Source organism: Heterocephalus glaber, unplaced genomic scaffold, assembly GCF_053883595.1.
Source record: "Heterocephalus glaber isolate CG9 unplaced genomic scaffold, H.glaber_assembly_v1.0 deba00000122, whole genome shotgun sequence".
In the NCBI taxonomy this organism is placed as follows: Eukaryota; Metazoa; Chordata; class Mammalia; order Rodentia; family Bathyergidae; genus Heterocephalus; species Heterocephalus glaber.
Window position 1 is genome coordinate 12,477,049 of NW_028258138.1, and position 7,839 is coordinate 12,484,887.

The 7,839-nt window shown below is 37.2% G+C and overlaps 1 pseudogene; it reads left to right on the top strand.

Moving 5' to 3' along the window:
• Positions 1–4,724: 4,724 nt before the first annotated feature.
• LOC101709700 (E3 ubiquitin-protein ligase makorin-1 pseudogene) lies at positions 4,725–6,199 on the top strand (annotated as a pseudogene).
• Positions 6,200–7,839: the final 1,640 nt, after the last annotated feature.

Sequence of the window (7,839 nt, forward strand, 5' to 3'; positions counted from 1 at the left end):
TTCTTAGTAAAACAATTATAAAAATACAAGAGATGTTTTTAAATTTTCTGCATTCAGAGTATTTTAAATATTCTATTATGTAATTATACATTAGTTGAAACCATAATTTTTTAAATGACTGTTCATGTTATTATACATAAATACAGCCTCCTATTTATTTCAATTTTTACATATTTATAATATTTTTAATCACCTACCACGTTGAAATAATGTTTTAATGAATTGAACATCATTGCAAAACCACAGTTCTCGTATTTGTTTTCTTGTTCTAATTACAATTCAAGTATGTTGAATAAAAGGTCGGAAATATTTTTAAGCTTCAGAACACATACTACATTTCAATGTCAAGTTATTGCCTTCAAAAAACCTCCTTATTCCTTGCTATCTGCTATGGGAACCTGGAGTTCCCAGGTTCATAAGGCCCTTACCTCTATTACCATGTTTTGTAGCATTCACTTATGTTAATCTTTTAAGATTTTTATTAGCACACATGTGTTGGACACAATGCTTGTGTTCCTCATGAGGAGATGCTACAGGTACATAACCATTTTAATTCCATCTTTTATGCCTTTCCCTTCCCCTCCACATACATACACTAAGTCCACACAAGGAATGTAAACATTATACACTAGAGAGAAGGTGAGCAGGTCCCAGCACCCAGAAGGAAGATCCCTCACCGCCATCCCAAGCTCCTAGGGCAGAGAAGGTGAGCCATGCGGGCGCCAGAAGCACCCACCCAACCGTGGAAATGAGAAGGCACGTAAACAAGCCTCAAAAACAGACTTCTGGATCACCTACAGCAACCCCAAAGGGAAACAAGATAGAACAATCTGATACTCAACCACCTGGACTCTCTGAACTGGCAACAAAAGAGGATCTGGGAAAAATGAAATCAGAAATAATTACTCAGATAACAGCAAAGATTGGGCTCATGGTGCAAGACATGATTAATAAATCTAGAGAGGACACAGATGAAAAAATAGAGGATCTGAGGAACATGATGGAATCCCAACACAGGAAACAAATGGAATCCATAAAACAGATACAAACAGATTTCCAAGAGATTAAAAACTCCATCGAAAGTTTGCACAGCAGAATGAACCAATGTGAGAATAGAATTTCAGATATAGAAGAAAATATTGCAATTAGTGACCAGGAAAAGAAAAATTGCTTTAAAATTGTAAAGGAACACGAGAATTCAATCCAGCAGCTGCTAGATGATGCAAAGAAGAATAACATAAGACTGATTGGAGTCAATGAAGAAAGAGGAGAGAGTGCAGATGACATAAAAAAACTGTTCACAGAAGTGATGGCAGAAAACTTCCCAAGGAGGGCAAAGGAACTTGACATACAGATAAGTGAGGCACATCGGACTCCAAATAGCCTTGATCAAAAAAAATCTACACATAGGCATATAATAGTTAGGATTCCAGAAATCTAACAGAAGAACAAAATTCTACAAGCAGTGAGAGAAAAGAAACAAATCACATATAAAGGAAAGCCCATCAGAATCACAGCAGACTTCTCAATGCAAACCCTCAAGTCAAGAAGAGCTTGGAGTGATGTATTTCAAGCCCTAAAGGAAAACAGCCTCCAACCCAGATTGATGGACCCTGCAAAACTATCTTTCAAAATTGATGGAGAAATAAGATACTTTCATGATAAAGAGCACCTCAGGAACTTCATGAATATCAAACTGGCACTCCAAAAAATTTTAGACAATACCCTAAGAAAAGACAATGAGGATCACAACCCCAGGAAACCTAGCAGAATGAATCCATTGGGCATGACAAATTAAACGCAAACGGGGAGAATCCAACAAAAAGAAAAAGTCATGACAAGGCTTTTAAAACTTTTAACTTCATCTCCCTAATGAGTGTATAATTCAATCTTGTTATTGGACTGATTAATATTTTTCTGATTCTAGAATTGCACACCTTTCCTTGTGCTGTACTGGCTATTTATCTTCTTATGTCTACTTTTTAACTGGGTTGTCTATTAATGAGCTCTAAGAATTCTTTATATATTCTGGTCATAGGTTATATGCATTGTAAATATGGTCTGTTTAAGGACTACTTTTCATTTTAATGATGTCATTTAATGTTCTAAATTTTGATGGAATCTCATTTATCAATTTTTTTCTTTTATACGTCATGTCTTTTATATCCTAGGTAGTTCTTGCTTACCCTGAATTCATAAACATTTTCCCATATAATTTCTTCTTAAAGTTTTATACTTTTAGGCTTTCTTATTTAGGTTCATAGATCCTTTTAAGTTATTTTCATGTATGGAAATAAAGGGTTGAGGTTAATTTTTTATATATGGATACCAGGTGTTCTAGTGCCATTTGCTGCAAACACTATCTCTTTCTTGGCTCTTGAATTGAGTTTATATTCTATAAAATGCTAATGTTAAATAATCTTTCAAAACTCAGTGGACCATATATGTATGGACCATATATGTATATTTCTAGATTCTCTGTTTTATTCCATTGATCTATATGTCTTTCCTTACACCAACACTGCCTTGATTACTGTAGCTTTAGAAGAAGTCTTAAAATTAGGTACTAAATGTCTTCCAACACTGTTTTTTTCTTTTTTTACTTTTCTAGGTCCTTTGTACTCCTACATGACTTTTAAATTTCAATATCCAATACTTCATTTATAGCAAGTATACACAGACCTGAATTTTTATATATACTTTGTGTTTTCTAATCCTGCTAAATTCAAATACAAGTTCTAGGAGCTCCTAGAGATTTCTTAGTATTTTCTCTGTGGATGATTATTTCATCTACATATAAAGATTTTGATTCTACCTAGCCAATCCTATCCTAATTGTGTCATTTTATTGCCAGACTATTTTGGTGGGGCCTATGTTTCAAAGTTTAATGGACAGATAAAGAGTAAGCATATCTCCCCTTGTTCCCCACCTTAAGGAGAAAGCATTGAATCTTCTCCATTCATATAAGGCATTCTCGCTGGAAGTATGGAGTACATGTCTTTAATCTGTTGAGAAGTTTCTGTTCTACTTCTAGGCTCCTGATAGCTTTTACCATGAACAGCTGCAGAATTTAGTCCAATACTTTTTCTCCAACTAGTGACAGGATCATATGGCTTTTTCCTTTCCTCTGTTAAAATCATGACTTTTGGGTGTGAATCTTCCAATGCTGAACCAACACTGCCATCCCTATAACAAAACCACTTTCTACATCCTGCCAGTTGTGACTTCTAATAGTTTGTTTTGTTAAACAAATTTCTATCTCTGTTCATACTTTTTTCTTCTATTATCTTTATCCAATTTTAGGATTAGCACAATGTTGAGTTCCTAAAATGAGGGGAGAAATGTTCCTTCTTTTTTCTGCTTTAATTGTTTGATATAATTCATCAGTTAAAATGTATATGAGCCTGCTGTTGTCATATAGGTAGGTTTTCAATCTAGGAATATACTTTCTTTAATAGGTGCTATTCAAATTGTATATTTCCTCTAGAGTTAGTTTCATTAATTTGCCTTCCAAGGTACTTCTTAGAAGTTGTCAAATTTATTTCAAAGAACATTTTTGAAATATACTTTCTATATCCTTTTAAATTCTGTAAAATCTGTGGTAATATCTCCTAGATCTTGATATTGTAATTTAAGAAATGTATAATTGATATTGTGTAACAGGAAGAAAAGGTCTAAAGGTGCAGGGGAAGTGGGAGGTGTAGGGGAAAGGAAAAAAGGGAAAAGAAAAAATATGAGAAAAGGAAAAAAAATGGAAACAAAGTCTTTGCAAATAGAGAAGGGTGGAGGGGGTGAAGGGAGGGCAGGGTAAGGTGAAAAAAATAAGAACCAAGATACTCATGTAATGGTACAAGATCCCAATGATGAATGTAACTGTATTTTTTACCTAAAATGTACCAATAAACTTAATGGGAAAAAAATTATATACTAAAAACATGTACAAAAAGAAAGGGGAGATAGTATTTATTACTAGTTAAAATTATCTTTTGCAATTATTAGTTAACTTGAAATGATTCAAGTATCAAATGGATGATTCCAAAGTAACTTGTATGAAAAAAGCAGAAGACCAAAAAATGCAATTTTTTATCTTTAGTTTCTTCTAGTCAGTGACCTTTACCTTCAAGTACTTCAAGGCATTTTTCATACTTAATCACTTTTCCATAATAATTTTACTTTTCACTTTTTTATTTTCTTGGTTTTACATGTACTTTATTGACTTCCTGTTATGTGAAATGAGGATTTATTTCTTCTATATATACTTCACCCAAGACACACACTGTTACACACTCTCATCTTTCCAATATGATTATATCATGGAAGATTTACACTAGTAGGGCTATTTAAACAATATTCATCCAAAACCCATGTTGTATTAGAATTGCACTTATTTTCCAGGAATCAATAATTGCCTAGGTTCCTATAATGAAACCTTCTCCATATTTGTTGCTGGAACTATAAAATTTCTCACTGCAGGATTGCACAAATCAAAACATTCATTCTTGACTCAGAGACACAGTGTCATAGCATTGATACTGAGAAGACTTCTTCCTATGTGTGTTTATCCAAATATCCAATGTCATTCTCATTGTATTTGAAAACAATAATGAAGAATACCTGTGAAAATTTGAAAGGTGTAAAGCTTTGGGAGTTGAAAGGACTTTAAGGAATATTCTATTTTACATCATATTGTCAAGTAGGAGGCTGTGGACCACTGGTGAGGGTCAATGGCTAATGAAAAGGGACTTCTTCCTTCAAGCTCTTCAGACAGCGATTCTGACAGTGAAGTTGGCAAGCAGTTAAAGAGAAAAAAGCAGTTTGCTCCAGAACAACCTAGAAAGAAGCAAGAGGCCACTGAGACTTCGAGAGCTCTGTCATCTCCTGAGCACAGCAGCCGCAGCAGTGAGAACAACGTGTTCCCGAGTGGGGAAGTAGGGTATTTCATCCATGAGGTTTGTAAGGAAGGAGATAACTGTCGCTGCTCACATGACCTCTCTGACAGCCCCTACAGTGTAGTGTGCAAGTCTTTCCAGGGAGGCTACTGTGTATATGGAGACCACTGCAGATACGAGCACAGAAAGCCATTGAAACGGGAGGAAGCAGCTGCTACAGATCTAACTGCAGAACCATCCCTTGCCACTTCCTCAAGTTCCTCCATCGCTGGACCACTCATAGAGATGAATACAGTGAAGCTGAGTCCAGAAATGTGAACTTCCCAGCCATAGGCCCAGGTTCCAAGGACTGGGCAAATGCCATTGAATTTGTGCCTGGGCAGCCCTACCCCGGCCGCACTGCTCTTGCCTGTCCAGAGGCTGCTGTGCAGGGCTCAGTGCCCAAGGCTGAGTGTGAGAAAGGAACCCAGTGTGATGGAGACCAAGAAGCAGCTCTGCACCTATGCTGCCATGGGAGAGTGCCGCAGTGGGGAGAGCTGTGTGTACCTGCATGGCGACACCTGCAACTTGTGTGGGCTACAGGTCCTGCACCCGATGGATACAGTCCAGAGGTCCCAGCACATAAAATCTTGCATTGAGGCCCATGAGAAGGACATAGAGCTGTCATTTGCTGTGCAGCGCAGCAAGGACATGGCGTGTGACATCTGCATGGAGGTGGTGTATGAGAAAGCCAATCCCAGTGAGCGCCGCTTCGGCATTCTCTCCAACTGCAACCACACCTGCTGTCTCAAGTGCACTCGTGAGTGGAGGAGTGCTAAGCAGTTTGACAGTGAGATCATAAAGGCCTGCCCTGAATGCCGCATCACATCTCACTTTGTCATTCCAAGTGAGTACTGGGTGGAGGAGAAAGAAGAGAAGCAGAAACTCATTCAGAAATATAAGGAGGCAATGAGCAACAAGACATGCAGGTATTTTGATGAAGGCCATGGGAACTGCCTGTTTGGAAGTAACTGTTTATACAAGCATGCGTACCCTGATGGACCCTGATGGCCTTGGAGAGGAGCCACAGAGACAGAAAGTGCCAACATCAAGTAGATACTGGGTGGGGAGCTAACTGACTGAGAGCATGAGCGGAACTTGTTTCAGGATGAGCTAGAAGACTTTTATGGCTTGGACCTGTAGTGGCTTTGTGTGGCTTGGGAATGGCCTGCTGAGCCTCAGACAGTAACTGTGGCATGTGGCAGTGCATCGCTGTCCTAGGCAGGCCTCTCAACTCCACATGTTGTCATGATCACTTACCAGGGCCTGCTCTCCACCCCACTTCCCCAAGAATGTGTCGTCTCTGTTTCAAAAAGTTAGAAAAAAAATCAAGTTAGAAAATAAATAAGTAATAAAACATATTGTCTTCAAGGGGCAAATGTGATAATAGAGAGGGAAAAACAAAACAAAACAAAAACAAAACAAAACAAAATTCATTCTTTCTATTTTACCCTTAGAAAATTTCCTCTTGGAGTTCTCTAGAACATCACATTTATGAATCCTTATGAATTTGTATACTTGTTTAAGTACTGCATATTTGATGCTCAATGTATTTTTTTTTAATTGTTTCTCTTAGAAGGTGGCCTATATCAGCTCAACAGAAGGAAAAAAAATATGTAAAAAAACCCCATACTATTTGAAACAGGGTGGGAGGAGAAGGTAATAAAATGGTAGCGAACTTTGACCTAAATTGACTGGTTGGCTGGGTTCAACATTCAGTCAAATGGTGAGGCCAGTACTCAGGGCAACATGACACATAGATTAAACTCACTTGTTTGGACACAAGCTGCAATAGATATTTTTCACTTTCGGTTTACAAGAGGCAGAATTGGCCAAAAGAGTGAAGAGAAACATAGGCTAATGTTAAGGAAGATCATACTGACCTTTGTCAGTGTGCTGTTCCTTGTAATCCTAAAAAAATTATACGCCACCTCACATTCCCGTAAGATGTCATCTAAAATACTAGATCAATATTTGAATAATGTTATAATTTGGATTTGAAATATCCTCCACATGTGTTAAAGGCTTGGTCCCCAGGCTGCGGTATTTTTGGCAGGTGGTGATCTTAAAGTTAGGGCCTAAGGGGACGTTTTCAGTCACTGGGGTTGGACCCTCGCAGCTTATCCTGAGGCCCCTGTCTCTTTCTCTCTGTTGCTTCTTGGCCACAGGTGGTGTTGCCACGTGACACTGCCATGAGTTGCTGCTTCACCACAGGCCCAAAAGCAACAAGACCAAGCAATCGTGAACCAAAATGTCCAAAACTTTAAGCCCAAAGAAACCTTTTCTCTTTATAACCTCATTATTTTAGATATTTGTTGTAGTACCAACACAAAGATAAAGAAATAGAATTTCTGGTATATTTTAAATATCATCACTTTAAAATTTAGCTGTTGCAATACTTTTTCTATTTTCCAATAGAATATTCCAATAGAATACAAATAGTCATCTGCTGTGCAGTACCATACATTGGAAAAAATTTCTAACCAATATTTCAATATTAAAGAACTTTGCTGCTTTCCTTCTTCTTTCAACTTACATTGCCTTTTCTCTTTACTCACAATTTTACAAATAAAATATATGCATTTAAAAATTCTGCATAAGTGTGATATTAACAATTCTATTTTGCATCTCCTTATAATATTTATACAAGGAGAAAATTATGATCTCATAATTTATTTTTACATTTAATCTCATTTATTTATGAACTTTATTTTCTAACGCCACAGGGCTATGTCTTAAAATTATCCTTCTGGATTAGATTACCATCTTAGTAAGATTTGGTTGCTGTAACAAAATACGACAGCAAGGTGGCTTAAATAATTCTCATTTCTCACACTTCTGCAGGCTGGACTGTCCAAGGTCAAGGTGCTAGCAAGGTAAGTGTCATTCTGAGTTTCTTTTCTTGACTTGT